This window comes from Canis lupus, chromosome 10 (genome assembly GCF_011100685.1).
Source record: "Canis lupus familiaris isolate Mischka breed German Shepherd chromosome 10, alternate assembly UU_Cfam_GSD_1.0, whole genome shotgun sequence".
NCBI classification, from domain to species: Eukaryota; Metazoa; Chordata; class Mammalia; order Carnivora; family Canidae; genus Canis; species Canis lupus.
The window spans coordinates 15,605,903-15,633,205 of record NC_049231.1 but is presented as its reverse complement, the minus strand read 5'-3'; the positions used below and the strand labels follow the sequence as shown (position 1 = coordinate 15,633,205).

At 37.4% G+C, this 27,303-nt stretch overlaps 1 long non-coding RNA gene across 1 annotated transcript in view; it reads right to left on the bottom strand.

Moving 5' to 3' along the window:
- Positions 1 to 27,303, bottom strand: part of LOC102155615 — a 75,209-nt gene that overhangs the window by 12,515 nt on the left and 35,391 nt on the right. The gene's annotated exons all lie outside the window — the stretch shown is intronic.

Below are 27,303 nucleotides of genomic sequence, written 5' to 3'. Positions count from 1 at the left end.
ATTGAGACGTGGACCTCCGTAGGACAGAAAGACATGGGACTAGGAAGCCAGATTATTCTCAAGTAGGTCCTTTGTTTCTTAGCCCGCGTATTCTGCTTACACGAGAAAGAACACTACAGGTTGGTCACTGTTAAAAAGATCTATCACGTGCTATAGGGCAACGTCCTAATGTCCTGGGGTGGCATCTGCTAGTCAGCGCTGTACCTGGGTTCTGAAATTGCTGCAAGGCTGAAAGGTACCTGTTAAGAGCAGTGAGTCCTATGGGATTGGTACATTGCCTCATTTGTTTTTCCATTAAGTTCTTTATTTTTTGATGAGATGGAATGCGTAAAACACATGATGATAACTTAAGCATTAGTAACTCCAAGAAGTTCTGATTCTGACAGAAGCTTTATGTTCAGGAAAGACAAATTCCAATCACTTTTTCAAGTCACCACCCACCCCTTAGTGAGATGAGACTATTTTAATCAACCAACCATCCGGTAACAAGAGACCGTCTTCCCAGGCTGTGGTGGCACATGAGAGTCTCAGCATTAATCCTCAGACTGGGCATTTTGGGTACACAGCGGTGACTGCACTCAGGTTATCCTTGGAGAAGTAACGTTCATCATTTTGAGACATTTGATAATACCTTTCCCTATAAACACAACTATTTCTCTGTGAGTCTCTCCCTCAGTCCTAAAATACGTCACGTCCAATTTCCTTTTCACTTCAGATCTGCTCAAGTAGACTGATACTTCAAAATAATCATGGGATACGGCTGCACATTGCTCAGCTTATGGCTGGAAAACTCAATAAATACCTGGTCATGATGAGTAGCTAAGATCGTAGAGCGACTGGTGTCGCGTTGAGAGGTGACTGGACCCAGTAACCACCTAGGGGATGGTGTTGAAAAGAAGAGTTCATTGCAAGGGTGGATGTGGAGTTAGTCAGATTCTAGGAGACTGCTCTGTGATTCTCCAATTGTGTTATTATAGGAAAAAATATATATATACTCAGGAAGTAAAAGGAGAGTCAGAATTCTTTTAATTCTAAATTTTTTAAAATTTTTATTTATTTATTTATGATAGTCACAGAGAGAGAGAGAGGCAGAGACACAGGCAGAGGGAGAAGCAGGCTCCATGTATCGGGAGCCCGATATGGGATTCGATCCCGGGTCTCCAGGATCGTGCCCTGGGCCAAAGGCAGGCGCCAAACCGCTGTGCCACCCAGGGATCCCTCTTTTAATTCTAAAAAATTAATGCGGGAGATATTTATCCAAGGACAACAGCTCATGAGGACATATACCTTAAGGTTTCCTCTGTGTTCAATACCCTCCCGCTATCCTATTTTTAACCGCTACTCAAGTACCTATCATGCTAGAATGTAATCATTTCCTATTTATTTCTCTGTATGCAACACTGTACTTGGAGGGCAAATATTATATCATTATCTTCTTAAATCATTAGTGTCCTGCTGAGTTGTTGACAGCACATAATGAATAAATGAACTAATGAGTCACTTCTCACTCTATACGCCTGTGAGAAGCTTCAGGAAGAAAGAAAAAAAGGATTAAAAAAGAATCGAGGTGATTCCTTGTAATCCTGGATAATATTCTCAATCCTGGAGTTTATATGTACAATTTAGTCTTGGATAGAAAACAACAATTCTTTGATGAATTTTACACAAAAATCTATTTTCATGCCTCGTATGACTTTCCATCTTTCCATGTTTAAGTCATCTGAGAAAACAAACAAACAAACAAACAAACATAAACTTCCAGATTTGTATGAATTTAGAGAATCCCATGATGTAGCCACTCATTAAATTCTCTGGATGTTTGGGTATTAATTCTGACAACCAACTCTGTAAAGCTTTAGATTACTTTTTTTCTTAAGATCTGAAAAAAAAAGTTGGTTTATGAGATTATGAACTATTGTAATTGTCAAAAGAATAAAAGTTTTTTTTTTTCTGGTCATAAGAGGTACTTTAAACTCTTTCATCTCAGATTCAAACAAAACAGTCAAAAAATCAATATAAATCATATAATTCGGATGTTAGAAATAAAGGCTCAGTGAATATGATAAATGGGTATTTTTATTTTTTTATTTTTTATTTTTTTGCAAAATAAATGGGTATTTTAAAAAAGATTTTATTTATTTATCCATGAGAGACACACAGAGAGAGACAGAGACACAGGCTGAGGGAGAAGCAGGCTCCATGCAGGGAGCCCGACGCGGGACTCGATCCCGGGACCCTGGGATCAGGACCTGAGCTGAAGGCAGACGCTCAACCACTGAGCCCCCCAGGTGTCCCAATAAATGGGTATTTTGAAGGCTTTACGTTTACATTTCTAGTGAACTCCTTGTATCACAATGTGTGGTCTATTTAAAATACTTCTTTCAAATATAGAAACAAATATTTCTCCTTTGCCATGCTAATTTTTTTTTCAAAATGTCTCACTAACGAAGTTTCAATAGGTTATAAAATTTCAGTCTCAACTAGCATGACATTTGAGGCCATAATATTAAGATCCTACGTGATAAATGTTCAGGTATCATCCTGGCAAGATTTCAAGAAGTGGATGTCCATATTTGAATTGTATTGGAGAAGCTTCTAATTTTCTGGACATCACTTTCTGTAAGTAAATGTAAATTAAGGCATTTATTTCATATTAAATCATTTAAAATATTTGGGTGATATAGGGGAAACTATATGAATATATTTTTCATAAAAATTTATAAACATAAATTTAAGCATGTCTTCACTGTTTACCTGCCCAACTCTTAGGGTCTCTGCACATTTGTTAGCTTCTCCTTAGATTAATTAAAAATTAATATGTCTCTTCCTACAAAACCTCAGCATGAAGACTCATTGTGGGCTTCTTTTTAAAAGTTCATCATGTTAAGTATAACCTGAGCATCTATGATACAGTATTAGGTCTACTGTAACTTTTGGTATCAATTTAAATTTTAAGATAAAGTCAAATATAATAATTCTGAAATGTCATTTCTGCAGCAATGTGTGAGAATTCCTCAGTACATAGCACGTCGCTGTATGTGATCATTTGAATAATTCGTCCCAACTGTTCACTCATCTTCTCCCATCCTTTGCCATACAACATTGCGTGTCTCTTAGGCGATGGGCGGAGTACATTTGCCTACCACTTGCCTGTAGGGTCAGACACGTGTCTCGTACTGGCCACTGTGAGGAACCAGAAGTGACAGGTGCCAGTTCCCTTATAGACCACGTGTATTTCCACTTGGTTGCCCGCATCCTTGCCACCACCACAAGAGGAGCTTTCCCTGGTCGCCACCACTTCCTCAGACTTGATCTCAGAATAAATAGATGGAAGAGACAGGACGCTACGTCTCAGGGAAGAGTGGCCATACTCTGAGAAGCCCATAGCTTGGTGCAAAGCTGTCCCCCAGTTAGATGCAACCAAGAGCAGCTTGCATCCAATGCTGAACTAATTCAATGCTGCTGTTGTACTCCACGGACAACGTGCGGCAATTCTGTGTGCAGCATTGCTCCTCCATGTACACGTGCATATGTTTCGAGATCCGAATTATATGTACCCATCTATTCGGACTGGAAGCTGTAGTGTTTGGCTTGCCATCTGTTGAATCAGAAAGCAGACTTGCAGCTCACAAAAGTGACACTGTCTCCTTCCTTCAAGGGGCACTCATGGAAGATGACACAGGTTTTAACAGAAAGGAAGGATTGCCAATCCTTCCTTGGATGAAGCCTTGGATGCAGCTCCTGGATGAGAACGGCTTTGTAGCCCAAGGTGTGCGGGAATGGCAAATAGCTCACATATTACCCGAAAGAGAAATTACGGTACTACCGCAAGATAAATGCTTCTATTTCAATTCTGTACAACATTCTCTTGTAAAATGCAACGTAAAACAAAGTTGAGAATGGCCAAAACATTCAAGTGGTTTATTTGTGTACAAGTCTGTACTGTTGAGGGATATGGAAGAAGAAGAAAAAGTAGGAAATAGGCTCTTTTGATGTTTTGAAACATCTTTTGAATATGAGCTTAACCTGGAAATTCTACCTCTGGTACCATTTTCAGTGCCCAAATCTGTATTCGTTAGGGTTCTCCAGGGAAATAAACTAGTGGAATACAGAGAGAGAGGGATCGAAAGAGATTATGAGGGGTTGGCTCACGTGATCCTGAAGGCTAAGCAGCACCACTATGTGCTTTCTGTAACTTGAGGCTCAGGAAAGCCTGTGTTGTAATTCTAGTTCAAACTCCGAGGCTTAAGGACCAGGGAAGCCAACACTTGAGGACAGGAAAAGATGGATGTCCAATTCAAGTCGAGAGGGCAAATTTGCCCTTCTTCTGCCTTTGTGTTCTTTATCCCCCCCAGCTTGACTGAGATATAATTGCCATACAGCTTTGTCTAAGGTTAGGGTATATGTAATGTGAGAACATCCTACCCTCTTAGCGACTCTCAAGGATATGATACCGTATTGCTAACCGCAGGCCCCATGCTGTAGGGTAGGTGCCCAGTCAGTGACGAGCCTTCCGTTGTCTTAGGATCGGTCCCTGGAGCTTTCTTAGTTTCCTTTGGTGATACCTTTCATGATTCATGATTCCCATGGCCCTGCACTGGTGTCTATACGTTTGAAGAAGCAGGCACCTCTTTTAAGTCTTTACAGATTGGCTTTGGCAGGGGGAGCCCTTTAGCCACCAGCAGAAAGGGTTTACACTGCCAGCAGCCACTGACAACCGCACTCTAATCAGAATGGAAACATAGGTATGAAATAATGGGAAAAAAAGAGAATATTTAGAACTTATTTAAGATATCCAGTGGCAATTAAATTGAAATGTCACATCTTGCGCACGGAAAACAAGGATGATGGTGATTAGGTTGGCAAAATAATCCAAAAGATAAAGAAGAAAGCTATTGCCAAGATATCCATGGGATTTTCATGTTTACTTTTTTCTTTCTAAGAAATTAAATTTATCATGTAGGGAATTTGGAAAAGAATTTAGAATTTAGAAAAGAACAATGCTCTGAAATGATCATGCTGATTTCAGAAGAATAGTCTTGGGACTTTAAAAATCACATATTTACTTAGAAATATGTCCGTTTTTCAGTAAATAATTTCAATTGCTTTTTGGAAAAGTAAGCTCTACTTTATATGTGCTAAGGCATGTAAATCTAAGACACCTAGTAAACACTCAGCAAATATTAATTGAATAAAACCATTAGTATTAATTATGCCAACTATATAGGATATTAGTGTGTGCAAAATTGAGTGTTTCCAGACTGCACTAGACTTATTAAATGATAATATATTGTGAATAAGGATTAATTTTTTTAAGCTCTAAAATAACATTTTTCATGCAATTAGGAATTGCATGATTTCAACAGTTTTAGCTACAGGAGTGAAGAGGCTGTATCTTTCAAAGGGCATTTATTAGTAATAAAGGAAAAAGCTTGTAAGATTACATGAATAGCAAATTCTAGTATTAAAAGGATATCAATGTAATAGATGAATTTCCATGTTTTTGCATTTTGTATTTAAAATAGGGCTCCTTATCACTTTCCTTTTTAAATGAAGAAGAATCTAGGGGCCACCTCCCACTCCCACCAGCTCGAACACAATTTCTGAAGAAGGGACCAGTAATCCTTTAACCACAAGATGGAAACTGGGCTGGATACCCAGGGGGGGGCTGGTGAAATAGAGAAAATTAGCTTCAAACTGTTTTGTGATATATTTCTGGATGGGAGAGGGTATTGGGAATTGCAATGCCATTTAGATAGGAGAAATACATTTACTGAATTGAAAATATTTTTTCAAAAATTTATAAGCATGTTTCCTACTCAGATTTGGTCAAAGTTTAACCTTAAGATTACATAACTACTTTGGGTTGGGATTGTATTAAAGACAGAATAAAATAGCTATGTATGCAGTTGCACTAAAAAAAATATGGGTTAGGGCTTACATAATTTTTGTTTTGATACATTTTTAATAGGCATAATAGATCTAGTTAGGTTAGGAACTTTAATCAATAAACTGGAGAGAAAATTGAGAACTAAAATTAAGTCTAATCAGATATATTCCTTAGAATAAAAGGATTTATTTTCTGGTGATGCTAATTTGAATGAGGAAAATTTTTTATTTCTAAAATAATTATTGAAATTTGAATTTTGGAAATAATAGTATTTGCACTCAAACAGTAATGAAGGAATTTAAACAAGGTGATTAAAATTAAAAGATCTATTTTTACTTAATTATGTTTTCTTTCTTTCTTTTTTTAGATTTTATTTTTTTATTTGACAGAGAGAGAGAAAGAGAGCACAAGCAGGGGGAACTGCATACTCCTCACTGAGCGGGACCCTACTCAGGTCTCGATCCCAGAACCCTGGAATCATGACCTGAGCCAAAGGAAGATGCTTAACTGACTGAACCACCCGGGTGCCCTCTGATTGTCTATGAAAATGTATATGGTTTTCTAAGGGCAATTGGATATTTATTGAAGACCTCTTGGTGGGTATCTGATATGCTGAGATGTAACTGGGCTATGTTTTCTTTATTCAATCAGTAAAGAGGGGAATAGAAAATCTGTATTTCTGATGTTCTTACACAATTTTTTTTTTTTAGCTTGACCTTAGCTATCATTTGTGATCTGACTTTCAGGTCCCCAATAATATCTGGTCTGAAGGATATATGGACTTAAAGAGAGTAAGCTTTAACTATTTGGGTAAGTAAGGCCCAACTGCAATTGTCTTAATTGTGTCTTTTGAAATTTTAAATTACCTATCTAATGAATTAAGTTCAGAGATAAGACTTTAATTAACTGGACATTTTATTAGAAATTTGCTAGGGACATTCTAAATCTCCATTTTTCGCTTTATCTAGGCTATTTTATTATCTCACAGAAACAAGAACTCTGTTTGGTCTGAGGCTGTCATGATTGAGGATGTACTTTTTGTAGTAGAGAACTACTGGGTAAAAGTCTTTGGTACAGGGAAAGGACCCTAGGTTGAAATAGCCACAGTGAAATCCAGATTTGAAAAAGGGATTTTGAGGCATGTTTAGAAAATGCTTAGATAAATGGAAATGAGAAAGAGGATAAATAGTGGGATTGCAACAAAGTAGTGGAACAATTTGGCTCATGTGGAAAGAGAAGTGCTGGTACAGAATTTTCAATATCCTAAGACTATTATCTCTGGTTTCCTTTAAAAAAAATTCATATATACTAAATACACGGGCACTTCTAGATATAATGATGCTGGGAGCTTCACACATGTGTTCCACAACAGCCTTCCTCCACATTAAAAAAGAAAAGAAAAGAAAAGAAAAGAAAAGAAAAGAAAAGAAAAGAAAAGAAAAGAAAAGAAAAGAAAGAAAAGAAAAGAAAAGAAAAGAAAGAAAAAAATGCATTTTCACTTGCTTTGTTAATTTTATTTTTCCTTTTTGGCTGTCTGTGTTTCTACATCTGCATAATGTTATTAGTGGGATTACCAATCCTGAATACTATGCAAGTCAACTTTTAAAATATTTGTGCCAGGGTTAAAAGGAAAAAGGAATATAAAATCACCACTCTGTACCAATGCTTTTGAATACTGTATCCTTTAGTTTTAGATAATTGTGAAGCATTTTAGCTTTATCTGAAGCCTACACTGGGCTGGTAAGAAATATACACGTTGGGAATTTTATAGGTTGCAATAAAAGAAAATATCAGACTTAGGACAGAAAAGAAATATTTTTATATATGAAACCAAAAAGCTTAATCTCTTCATTGTGGCAGTTACCTAATTAAAGAAAATGACTATATGAGTGAATGAATAAAGACTGAGGGGTTGTTAGAGACTAGAGGACTTGAAAGTGAATGAATCAAAAGTAAAACAACACAATGGATGACCATAAAGCTCCTAGAAGAAAGCATATGTGGTTAGCTCCTTGACATAGGTCTTGGCAATGTTTTGTTTTGTTTTTTTTTTTTTTTTGGATTTGACATAAAAAGCAAAGGTAACAAAAGCAAAAATAAACAAGTGGGACTACATCAAACCTAAAAGCTTCTACGTGGCAAAGGAAATCATAAAATATAATGAAAAGGCAACCGATAGAATGGAAAAATTTTTACAAACCATATAGCTGATAAGAGGTTAATATCCAAGACATATAAGAATTCATACAACCCAACAACAAACAAACAAATAAAACCCCACAACAATCTAAGGATTGTTGGGCAGAGGATCTGAATAGACATTTTTCCAAGGACATACAGATGGCTAATAGGTACGTGAAAAAAATGCTTAATATTACTAATTATCAGGGAAATGCCGATCAAAACCACAATGAGATATCACCTCATACCTGTTTGAATGACTATTATCAAAAAGACAAGAAATAACAAGTGTAGGTGAGGATGTAGAGAAAAGGGAGCCCTTGGGCACTGTTGGTGGGAATGCAAACAGGTGCAGCTACTATGGAACACAAAGTTTTCTCAAACCTTGTTTGTTTTGACAAAACTTGTTTGAGGCTTCTCAAAAAATTAAAAATAGAGCTACCATATGATCTAGTAACTCCACTTTCAGCTATTTATGCAAAGAAATCAAAACACTAACTTGAAAAAATATATGCAGCCCATGTTCTTTGCAGAAGTATTTACAGTAGCCAAGATATGGAAACACCCATTCAGCCTGGATGAATGAATGGATAAGGGAGATGTGGTAAATACACAGTAGAATATTATTTGACCATTAAAAAAGGATGAAATCCTATCATTTGCTACAGCCTGGTTGGACCTTGAGGGCATTAGGCTAAGTGAAATAAGTCAGACAGAGAAAGACAAATACAGGATGATCTCACTTATATATAGAATTTTTTAAAAAAAATCTAAAGTCACTGATACAGAGAACAAATTAGTGGTGGCCAGAAGGCAGGCAGTTGGGGTGCATTTGGGGTGCAAAGTGGCTGAAAGGAGTCCAAAGGGACAAACGTCCAGCTATAAAGTAAATAATAGAGCTGTACTGTACAGCACGGCAGCTGTAGTTGATAAACCTGTAGGGCATGGTTGAAAGTCGCTAAGAGAGTAAATCATAAAAATTCTCATAAAGAAAAAAATTCTGTAACTATGTATGGTTGACAGATATTACCTAGACATATTGTGGTGATTCTTTTGTAAGATATACAAATATTGAATCATTATGTTGTACACCTGAAACTAATATAATATTGTATGCCAATTATATCTCATTAAAAAAAATAAGATGACAATTAAAAGAAAATGCAATTTTTTTACCTCCCCCCCATTTTTAGAACAGGTAACTCCAATTTTCAGCTCAGTGCAAAGTACTAAGTAATAAAATTGTTAAGCTATAAATTTACTAAAATAATTCTAATTATATGGCTTGGTTACCAAAAAACAAATCTAACTAAGATGATTTGGAATTTTTATTTTCTTTTGTGTGTTTTCTATAATGGCTAACACATCAGGCCAAGTACCGTCTGAACATATTGGATATTGCTGTCTTCATTTACATGGAGAATCAACCAAGCAACTTGTCTAAGATAACATCTCAGGTAGGTTGTAAGTAAGAAAGTGATTATAGGACTCCAAAACCACCTCTCTTCCTCCCCTACAAAGGTCTCCTAGGGTTCAGCCAGGGAGGAGAGCTACACTCGAGACACGGACACCACATTGATCTTCTTAACGGACATGAGGATGGGGTCTAGACGTGCTATGGCTGGGTACTGTATTGAAGGTGATTCAGGAGGACACTTTTGGATGAAGTAATAATGTAAAAGATCAAAGGTAAGTAAACCTTCCCTGACTATAAAAGGGGTAACGAGGGGAACATTGCAGGCAGAGAGAAGAAATAGAAATATCCCACAGTGGAAGCTTGCATGGTCTGCTCAACTACATGCAAGGGGGTCAGTGCGGCTGATGCTCAGTCCTCAAGGATCGATGCCTACTTAGAAACCAAGGGACAGCAGTTCAGGGAAATGTTGGGCCTGGGAAAATACTGCAAGATATCAACTTAATAATATTCAGAGTAATGGGACAGGAGTAGATCACTAACAGAGTCAGGTAGTTGACAAGTAAGGAGGTCCAAAGACTGTACTTTAGAGCACACGAATCTTTCAAAGTACAAAATAAGAATAGGATCTGGAAAAAGAGCCTGAAAGGAGAGAAATGTAAAAAAAATATATATGGGGAAATATATATAAAATAGGGGAGAAAGAGAGAAAGCAAAAGAGGGGAAAGAAATAGAAAAAAAGATAGGGAGAGAAAGAAGAAAGAGGGGAGAAAAAGAAAGAGAAGAGAAAGAGAGAAGAAAGAAATAAGAGAGAGAAAGCGAGAGAAAAGGAGAGAAATAGGGAGAGAATAGAGAGAACAGAGGGAGGTAGGGAGGGAGGAAGGAAAGAAGATGGGAAGGAAGAAGACAGAAAAGAGAAGAGAGAAGAGAACAGAAGAGGGAGAGGAGAAAATAATTTATTATATTTTATATATAAAATTTATAGTATAGATATATAATATAATGTAAATATTTATTTTTTATGAATATATAATAAAATCTTTTGTCTCGCTCCTCTCTATTATCTCTTCTTCATATCTTTCCTCTCCCTCTGCTTCCTCTCTCTTCTCCTTCTCATTCTCTCTTCTATCTCGCTCTCTACCCCTCTTCCTTCCCTCTACTCCTCTCTCCTCTTCACCTCTCTCTCCTAATAATATATATAATATATAAATATATATAATTAAAAATATATATAATTTTTAACAAGGCAGGAAGTATGTCATCCTAGAGGAAAAGAGGGAAATATTTCTAAAAGGAGTGACCACCTCTGTCAAATGCTGGTATTATAAGATGTTGAGTACTTATCGATCATTGCATTTGGCAATATAGAACTCACTGCTGATAGAATGAACTTGGAATAGTTAGTGGAGAAGAAAATCCGTGCAGCGTGGACCTAGAAGGAAAATGAGGCAGTAGCGACAGAGAGTGAAGGAAAGTCATTTGAGGTGCTTTGTAGGAAAGGAGAGAAGGGGACGAGGTCGTAGATGCAGGAGGCACGTCTATGTCTGTATGGTACATATGTCATATACATTTGTATTTATATAAGTCCATATACATATAGACATATGTATTTATATGGACCTATGGACGTATTTATATGTATTTACATATGGACATAGGTATTTATATATGTCCATATACATATATTTGCATCCATAAGAGAAAAAATTCTGATGAAGTAAGAGGGGAGGGCAAGGAACCTTCTGAGCGAAATCCTCAGGCCGGTGAGAGGGCCGCTACTCAGCACATGTGTACAGTTGATTTGCTTTCCCGTAGAGCAGAGCAGAAGACGAAACCTTGGCTCTACGTGGTTTATTAGAGGTTTCCTGCAAGTGGAAGGAGGTCAGGAAACACGAGAGTGGGAGAAGGGAAAAGCCAAGCACAGCTGCCTTATTGCAGACGTGCTCTCTGGTCCTGTGTCAGAGAAAAACACAGGATCTATGGGGAGTCTCCTTTTTTTTATTTTTTTATTTTTTATTTTTTTATTTTTTATGGGGAGTTTCCTATTCACATGTGGTCCACTCACTCTCCGACCCCCTCTGTGAGGGGGGTTCATCATGATAACCAGGATGATGATCACAGTGTTTTAGGGCACAGAGTTGGATGCAGCCTAAGGATTCACAAACGGATGATTCACTTCAATCACTGATGTAAAATGAATTTTCCTCCTAAAAGTCCCATATAAGTACCGGGAGACTGGCAAGTGCACACAGCTGCTGAAGACAATGACCAGGGAGGAAGAAGAGGCATTTTTGCTTGGGGGGAGGTTTCCTTAGAGGTTCGATATATTTGGCGACTACAGGAGACTTTTTCTTCTGTGTCCCTTTGCTGAAAATGACCTGGAAATAGGCCCATCTGTCTCTGGAGAGACTTTCCAAGAGAGAGCAGACGTATCTCTGTCTCTGTGTAACAGGAGTCCCTTCATTTAATTTTTTTTTTTAACAGGAGTCATTTCAACGTGTTGGGCTACAAGTGTGCCCTTGGCCCCGCGTGGGGGTCTCTCATGTCCCGCCTGGAGATGGATGCACAGACACTGATGGATGGATGAGCCTGGGTGGACGCACAGACACTGACTCATTCTGAGTTTGCACCAACACCAGTGGCATCTCACAACACGTCGTGGATTTGCTCTTGTCCTCACGTTTGCTGAAGTACAGGAGGGTCAGGTGACTTGCCGACGAGCATCACACATGTTGGTAAAGAAGCCAAGAGTAGGTCCTGAAGATCCTGACTCCACGTTATTTATGTCACTGCACTGATTGACTTTACCTTCTGCTTGGTTGTTTGTCGGGCACATTTATGATAAATATGATGCAAAGTGACACTCCGATGCTTTAGCTAGAGGCCGCACTTCACATCCATGGCAGGACAGAAAGAGTCAGTCGGTGGGCCAGCCATCTCATTTCCTGGGGCCTCGGCTTCCACATCTGTAGAATTGATGCACTCGTTTCCTAAGTCCCTTTTAAGTCACACATTCTATTTTTTCTAGAAAATGATAATTGAGGATTTGGTCATTTTAACTTCACCTGTACAGTGAGTGACTTTGCCATGTAGGGCTCCCCAGACCCCTGAGCTATTATCAGGAACCCTCAAAGTACAGTTCGTAGGGATGTTGCCGTCAGAAGGCTCCACGGAGGAGTCCCCACTTAGCCCATCTCCTTCTCTTAGAATGTTAGCTAAGTTTACTTCCTTGACAGAGAATCAAAATAGTGGCTTCCTAGCACTCCTAAAAAAAAAAAAAAAAAAAAAAAAAAAAAGTGAATTTCTTTAGTCAATTAAATCACTAGTTGACATATGCCTATAGCTGTGTCACGTGCTCTCTGATAATTAAGTCTCTTGAAAGATCCTCTCTGTTTGCTACCTGTTATATTTTTCTACAGAGAGTGGAATAGTGTTGGCACATAATAACACAGTAAAGACTTGTTTTGTTTTATATATGAATTTATTAGATTAAAAGAAAGCTGGAAATCTGCTTCATACACTCTCAGCAACATCACTGGTGTGACGCCCATAATAAAAGTACAGAGCAAATAACAATTATTAGATGGCAACCCAGATTTCTCATCACCCCTCTTTCATGTCCGGTCCCAATCCTCAGATGGTTTTTAGTTCCCATTTATGTTAACGATTCTAATTAAAAATGCATTCACTTCTTAGTTTTTAATGTCAGTTTCTGTGCTTTGGAAGATTGGAAAATTGGTTCACCTCACTGGTTTGTACACCTGTATGCTTTTCAAAGTTTTGTATTTTTATGATGCTGATTTTTTTTTCTGATGTGTATTTCCATTTATTCTTAAATCTTGATTTCTTGCTATTCCAGATTTAAATAGTTTTTTTTTTTTCCCCTTTGCTTCATAAGATGAGGAAATTAGTGCCCTGATCCTGCCCTTTGCCACTTCCTGATCTCTACGCCCGGACTCGCCTTCGCTGTGTCATTCACTGTGTCATAGGAGGCCACCCTGGTTCCTTTGGTGACTCAGCTCCACTGCTACCCTTCGGAATGGTTCTCTTTTTTGCAACGAGATTCTCGTTATGCTCTGCAACTGGAGGCAGTTAATGGGAGGAAGAAGGGATAAGATATACGTTCCTGCCCTGGAGGTCTGCATGTACATCTCTTTTCAAACTTTTCCTTTTAAAATATCTGTGATTATTTATTTATTTAGTAATCCTTTTTTTTTAAAATTAAACTCAATTAGCCAACATATAGTACATCATTAATTTCAGATGTTTGGTCAATAATGTGATCTTATATTCAAAGCATATTTTCTAGTTGACAGCATGTGTTTAGATTTTGTTTTTTATGCAGTTGAACATTCTATTTACATTAATATAATTATTGACATAATTGAAATTTAATCTACCACTTTCCTATTTATTTAGGTTTTATCTCATATGTATTTGCTTCTCTTTTATTTGCATTAATTTTTGGAATTTCATTTAGAGCATGTCATTTTATTTTTAGATATTTGGGGACTTCCAGATATCTTTTCGGTGTTCTTTTTTCTAGTTTAACCTTGTAGTCACATAACATACTTTGAACGATTTGAGGTTTTGTTTTTTTTTTTTTAACTGACCATTTGAAAACAGCAAATTCAGTTGTTACAGGATGACATGTTCTGTAAATATCAATTAGGTCAATTTTTTTTCTTTTTTATATACTTGAAGTCTTCTATAGTTTTATTGATCAATCTAAAATCAAGAGAAGAGTGTTGAAAACTCAAACCATGACTCTCCCCTCTTCTCTCCTTCTAATATAACAAGTGCAACATTCGTTAGATCGCTCATATTGTTGCAGTGGTCACTGAGGTCCTAGTCATTTTTATCCAGTCTTTTTTTCCACTGTAGCTTCGTTGCGGGTATTTTCTATTTCTACATCTTCATGGATAGTGAGCTTCCATCCTGTGGAAGCCCATTCTGCTGTCAAGTCCATTCAGTGAATTTTCACTAGAGATATTATAATTTCTATGTCTAGAAAGTCCATTTAGGTTTTTTATACCTTCCATTTTTCACTCAGTAAATATTTTCCTTTAAACACTTGTACTTAGGGATATTTTAATGTCCTTGGCTATCAATTCGATTATTCATCTCCTTCTCAGGTCTGTTTTTGTTGACATTTTTTTTCCTTATCACATTTTTCTGCCTCTTGATTTAGCTAGCATTCTTTTAAATTATGTGCTGAAGATTATAACTCTGTGTCTGGACTTTTTCTTCCTTTAAAGAATTTTGGGCTTTAAACATGTAGGCAAGTAAATTACTAGTAATTTAGGAATCACTAAATCCATTTGCTGCTTTGAGACCTGCTTTTAATATTTATTTGGTGGATCTTGGGTAGCCTTTATTATGTAAGCAATTTAGTCCCACTAATAAGATGTGGTCTTTCTGTGGTTCTCAACTGAATATCTCTAGTGGTCAATAAGCACTCTTATCTCTGGTTGATTAGAATTTGAGTACTTCCTTATGTGGGGTCTGGTTCAGCCCACAGTCTTCTGGTTGGCTGCTCAGCCTTGTGGAGTTTCACCTCATGCATGTGCGTTTAAGTAGTTGTGATGGTTAATTTTATATGTCAGTGGATTAAGCTATATTAATTTTTTAAGCAGCACTAATTTCAATTTTGCTCTGAAAGTGTTTTGTAAATGCAGGCAACATCTACAATTAATTGACTTTAAATAAAAGAAACTATAATTGATTATGTGAGTGGGCCTCATCCAATTAAGTGGAGGCCATGAAAGCAAAGACCAAAGTCTTCTCAAGAAGGAGAAATTCTGCCTCAAGACAATAGTTAGTTTGTCCTGCTTTAGTTTCCAGCCCACAATCTACCCTACAGTTTTCAGACTTGACAGCCCCTAGAATCATGTGAGCTAATTCTTTAATTCCTTAAAATTATCTATCTATCTATCTATCTATCTATCTATCTATCTATCTATCTATCTATCATCTATCTATCTATCTATCTATCTATCTATCTATCTATCATCTATCTCTTTTTATCTAATCTATCATCTATCTTTGTATCTATGTGTCATCTATTATCTATCTATCTATCTATCTATCTATCTATCTATCTATCTATCTATCTTCTGGGGATCCCTGGGTGGCACAGCGGTTTGGCACCTGCCTTTGGCCCAGGGCGCGATCCTGGAGACCCGGGATCGAATCCCACGTCGGGCTCCCGGTGCATGGAGCCTGCTTCTCTCTCTGCCTGTGTCTCTGCCTCTCTCTCTCTCTCTCTCTCTCTCTCTCTCTGTGTGTGTGACTATCATAAATAAATAAAAATAAAAAAAAATCCATATCTATCTATCTTTTATCCATCCATCATCATCTATTTCCTATTGGCTCTGCTTCTTTGGAGATCTCTGACTGGTAGAGTAATCAATAAAGACTCAAGGGCTGGCATATGGGAATTTCTGGAATTTTTTTCATATACAACTCTCTCATCTCTGGAATTCAGATCTGAAATTCACAGCTGCCTTAGCATCCATGAAATCCAACCTCTGGCATTTCAATTAAACAAGGTAGCATGTTCTGCTTAGTCTCTCTCTGATCTCAGTGTATCCAGTCATGAAATTCACATCATTTATTTATCTTCTAGCGATCATGGTCCTGCTCTATCAGTTATCCAATGATTGGAAGAAGATGTTTCACATTTTGCCCATTTTTCTGGTTGTTTACAATAAAGAGGTTACATCCAGTCCTTCTTCTTCCACCATGGCCGGAACTTCTCCCTTTATCTTCAGTATTAGTAAGGTAAGAACTCAATCAATTAGGAATCTCCATTTAAAAATTATATTGGAAGAAATTTATACTCCTGTTTTCAGTAACTAGAAATACAAACCTTTCATGTACAGGCACTCTTCTTAGATGTTTGCATTACAATTTATTTTTCCACTGAGGTAGTCTTCTATTTTGACCTCAGCAAGTGTATAATCAATCTTTTCCCTGTTTGAATACTGTCTTCAGAGGGAGTCTGAATAAATCATGGGCTCACTGAAAGGTCACAATTGGTTATTTGTTTAATATGTTATTTTATATTTGTTCAGAATCATGATCTTTGGGCATTCTTGACAGATGTTATAGACCTCTCTGCACCATGACTATGACTGGTCAGCTACCTCTTTTATAGATTTCTTTTATTGCTTTAGGGCATCAAGTTGCCATAAGAATGAAAAAAAAATCTTCTCTCTGAGCCTAACAGTATAATTCCGATTCCCTCTTCTTCTTACCATTTTTCTGGGCTAATGAGTTTATTCAGAACTTTTCCTCCTGTGTTCACATACTGCTACTCCTTTTCTTCCTTTATTGATTCATTTCAGGTCTAGTATAACCGGAAAATTACTCCTTTCACAGCATTAAATTTTTGCATTATTTTTTCCATTTCAGTAAAAATATGATGGATATAAGATTTAGTTTCCTTTCTTATGTAATAATGATTGAGTTGCATATAATGGACAAATAGAAAATGTTTTATATAAAATGGCCTAATGGAAGCACTTTTCCTTGTTTAAAAAACACAGTATCTTCCATTTTTATGTCTATTTGAAGCTATTTCTCAACTCTCAATTTAGCTTTCCCTGGTGGGAGTCATCATTACTTGCTCTTGGCAAGCAGAAAGATTGCAACAAAGTCATTTAGTTTTTCCCATTTCTTTTATCCCATATTTTTTAAGTCACCCCTGTAATGAGATGGTTGTAAAGCTATTTTGTTTGCATTCTCCAATGCTATTTTTCCCCTCTTTCTGAAGTATTATCCTTTGTACCTTGTACTCCATTCGAATCCCAGGTTAAAACTTTGTGCGTCTGTGTGTGTGTGTGTGTGTGTGTGTGTTAGCCATGTGTACTCTCTGTCGGTCATGATTAGAATAGTTATATTTTGACTAATATTTATCAATCTTGAGGAATACGGGTACTGTTTGACCCTGATTTTTGTGACATTAGTAACTTTGATAATGATATTCTTGCGAACAAATAAATTAATCCATGAGATTGGATGTCATCATTATCTAATGAATTGTTTACTGTTAGTTTTGTGGTTATCTTATTAGATAAATTAGCAGAGAAAACTTAACATTGCTCAGAAAATGTGTACTTCATTTTGTTCCCTTTGCACCAAGAACAGTGAAAGATAGTGACTACTCAGTAGGTAATATTTGCAGTCAATTAAATCAGTTAAAGCATTTTCAATAGTATGTTGGAAATAGTTTGTTGTGATTTTAGCATATCATCATATTGAGTATAAATATTTTATAGTTAGAGTTGTTCCATCTCCATTTTTTTTTTTTTTTTTTTTTTGCTTTATAACACAATATTTCACTTGGCTAACTTTTTTTAAAATTAAAATCTGGGACTATTTCTCTCTAAAACTTGTCAACATTAAATCTAGAACTTTTACATATACTGCCTAAAATAAATGTCTCATTTTTATAGGTGAGTTCATTTTGATGTTTTTGGAATGGTTTATATCATTTTAAAAATATTTCAAATTATTTGGTAAAGAAATAATTGATTTTGATATTATTTACAGGGCAGTATCTGAAAACACTGTAACAGTTAAAATTCCATTTTTGTTCTTAGTGCTGATTTTTTTCTTTCTTCTTCTTAAAGGGAGAGGGAGAAGCAGGCTCCCTGCTGAGCAGAGACCCCAATGCGACCCTGGGATCATGACCCAAGCTGAAGGCAGACGCTTAATCGACTGAGCCACCCTGGTGCCCTTTAATGCTGATTTTATACATTTTTCCGCTGTGTCAAAAGAAAAACTTTCCTATCATCCTTTTCTGTTTCCCAAAGATGAAGAAAGCAAAGGTAGATAAGGAAATAAAATCTCAAAACATAAAATATCTAAAAGGAAGTCACATCAGTCAAAGTTTTAAGAGAAATGTGCATATCATATTCCACAACTTTCAAATATACAGAAATAGGGAGCCTCTGTTAGCTCTTGACATGCTACGATTACTCCACACCTGTTGTCTCCTCTGTCGCCTCTAGTCTCCTATGAATCATATTTACTAAAAATCAAGAACAAATGCATGTACCGACGGACCTTTGGTATTGATTTTTGCATTACTACTTTATAGTTAGGTACTTACGGTCATAATCTCCTTTTGCACATTTTTTTGCACACTTGCTTTCTGATCCCCTTCTCTCTGATGTTATTTCCGTAGTTATAAATATTGATCTAATTCCTAAGAGTTTGACAATCAAGTGTCACAGTGTCTAAACTTTCTAATTATACTGCTTATGAGGAAATTGTACCTCCTTCTAGGTATTACATTTCTTTACTTAGAGACAGAGTACTTTCGTGTTAAATACCATTTTTCACTTGTGAAGTCATTTGGGATGGAAACATGATAAGCACGATAAGAGAATGGGCTTACCCTGACCCTGTTATATTTCTGTGAGTTTAAACAAGCGTGTAAACATTACTGGTCTCTTTCATTGATCAAATAAATTGGTAGACTAGATTTCTTCCAAGGATTTTCAGCTTTAAATTTCTAAGAATCTTGTTTCTTGTTTCATATATTTAACTACCTAGGTAGAAATTGTATGTAAGCAGTTTTGGTTAGATGAAAAAGGATTCAATTAGGTTAGACAGATGATGACTGGCGGAAGGATAAATGGAGCTCAATGACCTAAATTAACAGTCCATGCGCTCCTCTTCCCCAAGGGGTCATTGCTGTTACACAAACTACCTGTGATTACACTTCATCTCTGTCCCAAGTTTGCTCCGCATTTACTCTTGGTGAAAGACATTGCTCAGCATGCTGGCTTTTAGTTCTTTGGGAAACTATTTAGATGGATTATTCCTCCATTTCATCAACTTCTCCTCTGGCTGTGGTCATACCACAGAGCCCCAATCTTCGATATTTCTTTACTCTAGAATCATAACACACATTAACTCTCCCCAACACCATTTCCAATATTTTCATTTTCTTTCTCAGTTATCACTACATCAACTGTTCTCTTTAAATCTTCTTTTCTATCATGTTATCTCCTTGAGACCTTTCCCCTCCCGCCTATCTGCCTCTCTCTAGTGAAGCCTACCCCTGGAAGGATGTAATATTGGCTTTCTTTATGCCTGTACTCATATTGCTGAGCCTTGATGGATAAACATCGGAATAGGAGCAGAATGACGGAACGAATCATTTAAAGTCAGCAGCAAGGTGACCCTTTTGACCACCTCTACAATCACTGAAAACATTTTTTTCGGCTTGTAAAACTTGCCATTTCTCTCATCACTTGCTGTTCTCAGCAGCAACTCAAATTTTGTCTTCAGAGAGAAAAGAGGAAGTATCAGTAAGGAATTGTTTCAAATTCCCAATACCAATTTACAAACCAGTTTAAATACCAAACCCCGCCTTTCGCATCCTTTCCTCTCTGTCGCAATAGTGGAGAGTTGCCACTCTTCTTTTCTAAAGTATACTTTTTAATTGTCTTCTGGTTATTTCATTCCTCTTCCCTTTATACCTAATATCTTCAACTCTGTAACTCTAATGTCTTTGCCCATAAGCATTTATACATATTAAAAACACGTCACTCTGATGGAAGTGCTGGAGATTGAGGGAAGCCATCTCCCACTAACCAGATCCCCTTAAGGGTGACCTAGGTCAGTGATGGGTGAGCTTCTTCTCCAGGAAGTCTACTTTCCCATTCAGGGACATAATGTTGGAGGCCTCAGAGCCCTTGGAATCTCCTCAGGCTCTCATTTGTGACCTGGCTCAGGAAGCCATGAGGAAGCATCTTGGGAACCTGCCCAGCAGAACCAATGTGGGGCTCCTGTCCTGAGTGGCCACCACCTGTAATTAGGCTTCTGGATGCCTAAATGTTTCAGGGCCCTTCCCTGCCTTACCCCATAGACTAGGCAAGTTACAGCAAGCAGAAGCAGTTAGGTTCTTTTATATCAAAACAGCAAAAACACCAAAAAGGACATTGAGAAAACCCCACTCTCCAATCAAGGCACAGGCAAGGTTTCCTAGGACCCCATAACCATATACCAATTAGAAAACAAACTAAGAAACCAGAAAAAAAAAAAACTCTAGTATGTACACAAATAATTCTCTTCTGGAAACACCTCCAACCTCAGCTAAAAGTCAACTTCCTCTCTTTTACAGTCTAACTTTCTAAATAAGTCTTAAGAATCTTTTTTTCTACTTCATCCTCCCTCATTTGTACAACTTCTGTAAGGCTGAAACAACCATAGCAAATGGCATCAATGACATCCGGGTCACTCTAATCAGTAGTCACTTTCCACACAAGGGAAACTCATCAAGACACTACCTTCTCTTCAAATTTCATTCCTCTTTCTACAATGTTTTTCCTACTTTTTAAATTCCTTCCAATGACCTATGCCATTTTTAAATATTGGATTCCCTCATGCCTTCTTCCTCAACTCCACTTTCTTTTTTTTTTTTTTTTTTAAAGATTTTATTTATTTATTCATGAGAGACACACACAGAGAGAGAGAGAGAGGCAGAGACACAGGCAGAGGAAGAAGCAGACTCCATGCAGGGAGCCCGACGTGGGACTCGATCCTGGGTCTCCAGGATCACGCCCTGGGGTGAAGGCAGGTGCTAAACCACTGAGCCACCCGGGCTGCCCTCAACTCCACTTTCAATTTCTCTTCCCCACAGGTATTGTCATGGCTTGCCAGAGCCTGCAAAATATATATATTTGTAATATTATTTTTTGAGCTTCAAAAGTATCTGTGTATGATCTGTGTGTGTGTGGACGTATACACCGCACAATTTAAACTCAAAAAGCAAAACGTCTATCAAGCTGGACCTCGTTTCCATTTCCCTCAAGCTCCCAGATGCATAAACGTCTTCTACGATAGCACTCTAGCACTCTTAATGTGTCTCTAACCTCTCAATCACTCTTTGCTTTAAGAAGAAGGAATTATCTGATACATTTTTGGAAAAAGGGAAGAATGTGGTTAACTCAGTTCTTCCCTTCCTATAGTGAGGCTATTCCTTGAGCATGCTTTCTTTTTATTTAGTGTTATTGTGCCTTCAATTGTTCCAATCGGGAAGACAGAATTTGATTTTGTCTTCTTTTCCCACGTACCTCTTTTCCCCAGCTAGCTCGACTTCTCCAAGCTATTTTTATTTCTATTTCTGTCCATCTCCATCTTTTGGAGACTATTATAGTAGCATCCCTCCATCACGTCCTACATCCCATATAGCTGTGATTAATCTTCTTAAAGGCATAATTATTAATGTCATCACATCTCTTTAAATCTCTTTCAATATGTATAGCTATCTACAGAAAAAAAAGCCCAAACTTCTTAATCTGGCTTAAAATTGGTGTATAATTTGGTTCCCTGTACATGCCTCTCTAACTGGCTACCCACCAGCTTGTTCTTTGAGAATCAGTAGGAAGGTCCTTCTATGAATCCTTCACTGTTACATATTTTTACCAACTTGGGATTTTTATTACACCTGTTTCTTCTTTTTGGGATAATATCCACCTTCTCCATTTGTACCCATTCACCTAGATAGTGTCCACTAGTCTTTCCAATTTCCTTGCTCAGGTTAATAGGCCATTCCTATGAATGTTCTTTATTTATAGGTTCGGTAAACCTGCTGTATGCTCTATTGCATTCTGTGCTTTTCATAGTTCGTAAAGGAAATAGTCACTCCAAATTGCTTATTTGTAATGACTTGTGCAATGTTTGTCTTTCTTACTAGACCATAAATCCATAAGGGTAGGAATTATCTTTTTTTTTTTATTGGGGCCGTATTACACTCTCCAACACATATACTCAGTAGGTATTTGCTTCCTCATAAAGGAGTTGCACACAAAGAAGTAGAGATTTCTCAAAAACTATGGCACGAGAAAGGGAGGAAAGTATGGCAATAGGGTGGCTATTTTGCACTTGGTAGGATATAAGACAATAATTATGAATTTCAAGGGTTTAAAATAGCATAAAACTCTGTTTTCTGACTTTTGAAGTATTTAAATGATATAAAGTCATATTATTTTCTTTTTGACTACTGATGTTATTAAATTGAACAGATACTATATTGAATATAACAAATATACTTTCTTATTTTATAATAAAACCACAATCTGAAGTGTGATTTTTTTACTCAATAAAATAACTGTGATGTATATTATATAAAGGTAAATATTTGTAGTTGGGTCTGAAAAATACCCAAAGTCTAAAAAAGCACAAAATGCAAGTTAATACACTGCTTTTGTGTTTATTTTTGAGGCATTTATAATATCATTGTAAATATCAATTTCTGCCTTAGTTTGTACTATCAATATATAAAAGCACTGATATACATTACTGTTGTGAAATGCAAGAGTGGAAATGCCTTTTACTTTACGTTGTTAATCCACTCAGGCAAAATAACTCAAAACAAAACAGATTAAAATGGAACACTTTGGCCATCTTCCCTACCTCATTTTTACATTTATTTATCTTTCCTAATATGTTCCTAAGGCTTTCTTATCTCATGAATAACCATTTCTACTAGTACTGTTGCTACTGCCGCTAACAATACATATCATTGAGCAATTACATCCCAGTGCATTTTCACAGAAACTTTAGGAAGTGGGTCTTGGGGTACTATTATTAACCCTTTTTATAAACCAGGGGACTGAAAAACAGAGGAGATTACGTGATTTGACTAAGATCTTGCATCCAGGAGAGGCAGCAGTGGTTCAGAAACAGTAATATGGCTGCAGGGCCCATGTGCTCTATCACTATTTTATAATTATCAAGCCACTATGATCCTGACTACACTATCATCTGTTCCAGTCCCACACTCAGAGTCAGTCCCAATAGAGCTTTAGCGATGACTGTGCTCCGTGAAGAAGCAAGAGCACTCGACTTGGATTTGACAGGTCTAAGGGCAAAGCAAAATTCCGTCCTGACCTCTGTGTCTTCAGGAGACCAGTGGGCTTGTCTGGGGCTTACTCTCCCCATCTGACAAAAGGAAATAACAATATTAAATCTACTTAGAAAATCAATCAATCAATCAATCAATCAATCAATCAATCTACTTAGGCCACAGCCTTATCTTAAATGAAGAATGAAATAATCAATATAAAAGTTTTTGTAAATTACTAGACAAATATAGGCAATATAAAGGTAACTCGTTTGCACTAACATTTGCTGGTAAGAAATGCAGAGTAAGGCTGGGCTAAATACCTGCTGGAGACGTAATTTATAACCTTGTGACCACTGATTACCCTCTTAAACTCAATTTAATTTTAATGTGAAATGGAAATGAAATTACTAACTTTTTAAGTTAAAGTATTTTAAGTTTTTGTAAGACGATAGATGTGTGGTGGGAGGCATATGTCAACCCCTCAAAAAATGTGAGTTCTCTGTATCTTTCTTCACCGTCTTAGATAGGATTCAGTGACCCAAGACATGACTTTGGCTTCCTTTTTCTGTTTGTTTAGTTCTTCCATTTCTTTTCTATCCCTTTGGCCCTGGATCCTGGATCCTTTCGGCCAAGTTACATTTTCTCTTTTCTGATTTTGGCATAACTAAACTGGACTGAGCTTTTGACATGGTTCCTACTACTTTGTTTTTCCTGATTACATAGCCCTGCCTCATCATTTGTGTTTCTGGGTTATGAGTAAACCCCGAATCTTTGCCCACTTGCTGGGGGCTCCGCATTACTCTTCTGTTTGCATATGAGCATGTGGGCCAATTTTAAAGAGGTGTTTATTTTTTAGAACAGGAATGTGTGCGTAGTGCCAATGGCGTGCAATTATGCCATCACTCTTCTTTTACATAGTTTTGACATTTAGGGTACTACCAAATATCACTTTCCAAAACTGCCACTGACCTGGCTTATTTACTAACTAAGGTCTTTCAAATATGGAGAGACACTGGATGCTTCATTTTCCAGTTATTCTTCAATAATTGCAGCATTAGTTCCAGAAGAAGCAAACTTGGATGAAGATGCACCATTTCCTGGGAGAGTATGGAGCATCCCTCAATGCATGCCCTTCTCATTCTGGCCCAACTTTGTGATATTGATGCTGCAGAGTTTCTCCGGTTCTTTCTACTGATGAAAATATTTTCTTTTTTAGGAATATAATTTGTCACCTACCCAATTAATTATTCTGCTGCGATTGCCAAGAATTTTTCTTTTGTCCTCTTTGTGGATGAAGCCTTGAAGTTTCTCATAGCCCTTGGTATACTTTTCTGTGAAGGCACAGGGTTTCAGGCAAAGGTGATTTGCGACTCTCTGAATGTGTCTGTTTGTCTCTTCAAGTTGGGGGTAGCAGTTTGCTCATGAGCTGAATCCTCTGATGCAACTTGTTGATTTTCACCTCGTTCAGCCTTTCTTCTTGTTGGGCAGATGGGCGTGATGACTGCCAACTTACGTGCAGTCCAGAAAGACGAGTTGTTCCATTTTGTTGGTGACTAGAATTCTATGGCACAGATACACCACATTCTGTTTGGCCATTCACCAGTCTGAGCAGATCTGGGCTGCTTCTAGTTTGGGGCAATTACAAAGAAACATGCTATAAACATTTGTGCACAGGTATTTGTGTGAGTATAGGTTGTCATTTCTCTGGGAAATGTAGTTGCATATTTAATATCATACACCAAAACAGCAACAACAACAAAAAAACCCTATAAACTGTTTTTAAAAATAGTTGTGCAGTTGTGCATCCTCATCAACACAGTATGAGCCATTCAGTTTTTCCACATCCTCACCATTATTTGGTGTTTTCACTTTTTTTTTTTGACTATTGTGCCAGATATTTAGGGATATAGCAGTGTGGCTTTGATTTGCATTTTCCTAATAGCTAATAATATTAACATCTTTTAATGTGTGGATCTTCTATCTGTGTAACCTCGTCAACAAATTGTGTCTTCATGTCTTTAGCCCATTTGGTCATTGTATTGTTTGTTTGTATGTGCTTACTTTGAGAGTTCTTTATATATTGTAGATACTAGTTCATTATTGAATATGTGTTTACAAGTCTCTCAGTTTGTACCTTGTCTTTTCATCCTCCTGACAGGGGCTTTGCAGAGAAAAAACTTTTAATTTTGAGGAAGTCCAACTCATCTGTTTCCCCCTAATAGGATATATTTTTGGTGTCAGGTCTCTGAACTCTTTGCTTAGACCAAACCTCTCAAATTTTCTATTTCTGAGTTCTCAATTCTCATCTACGGACAGGTGTCTCTCCCTCTGTTGTACTGCAGTGACTCGATCGTGTTAGCTACGTAGTAAGATAAATAGTAAGACTTGGTATCAGGGAGAGTGATTCTATCTACTACATTCGTCTTTTGTCAAGATTGTTTATAACCTCTTTTAAGTCACAAAAGTAGCATATGAAGGCATACTTGTAAAATAGGTTGCACGACAGGAGATTCCTGTGTTTGTCAGAAGTATATTTGGGTCACTTTTGGGGAAAAAAAATCTCCCTTTTCAATCACAGAGGAGGGTATTGGTTTCCCAAATGTTCATCCTCCCTGACGGGCTTAAGACTCATGCTTCTAGCTATATAGAATGGCTCAAAGGTCTAATGCTTCACATCTTTGAGCAAAATGTGGCCACGGGTGGAATTCTCACACTGCACTGGTAGATATTGGTAGGATCGTGTTGTTTTGCTTTCATCACAGCAACTCAAGATGGCTGGAGGCCTAATCTTTTGTGTGGCACAGCTAGGGAGAAGCTTGGAGCTATGTTGGAAAAGCAGCCCGTGTGCAGTGCTCTCCCAGGATAGTTATAGAAAGGATTAGCCTTATCCCCACATGTTTAGTTTCCCTGGTGTCGGAAAGACTCATTTTAAGCTGATGTTGTCCACACAAATTGGGAGATAAAGTGATTAAGCAGAAATGTCCACAAGCTATTACTTCTGCAACGACATCAAATTATTCTACACAGGAAATTCCTGGTGCTAGGAAATAGGGCATCTGTCTTGAGCTGATTTCAGGCTGGAAGTATGTCTTACTGCCTAAAGGGGATTAAAATGACCCTCTACAGACCCACATTCAGAACTCTTTGGCAGGAAGATCGCTTCATCTCGGGGTGCTACATCCTAGAGTGGGCAGCACTTTGTATAGAGAATTTGGGAGGAAAGTAGCACCCTGTATGACAGTTATATGGGGAGACTTTACGGAAAAATATAGTTTCAGTAAAAGTCCAAATATATTTTCTCTGCCACATCATTTGGCTAAACAAACAGCACATACAAAGACAGGAAAATATTAGAGCAGAAAGGGATATCAAGGTGACACCAAAAAACTTAAATCTGGTGGAGACTCTGATCTCGACGCTCTTCTCCTTTGATCATGGGTGGCCATGTGACCCACGTAGGCCAACCACAGATTTTCAGCCCCTAGTCCCATAATCGTTTCTATTACGGGCCTGTGTTTCAAACCAGGTGGATCAGGTTTACTTTCTAGATCTTCTAGCGACACTGATAGAGGTGTGACAGGTAAGTATGAAGATTTAGAATCAGTATGCTAGGTGCTGAGGGCACGTAAGCTCGAAAAAATGGTAGACAGAGACAAGACTTTTGGGACCCCTTTTCCCTTGAGATCAGTCATACCTTATTTTTCCTTCAGTTTGGTTATTTGAGCTAATAAATGTTCATAGATGTGTGTTTTTAAAAATAGTTGTGCCCTTTTTTCATTTTAAGTAATTTTAGGTTTACAACAAAATTGAGACGAAGGTACAGAGATTTCTCATATACTCTCTGCCCCCACACACCTGCCCCATTATCAACATCATTCACTAGAACGGTACATTTTCACCGAGGAACATTATAATTACCCAAAATCAGTAGTTTACCTTCGGGTTCAGGAA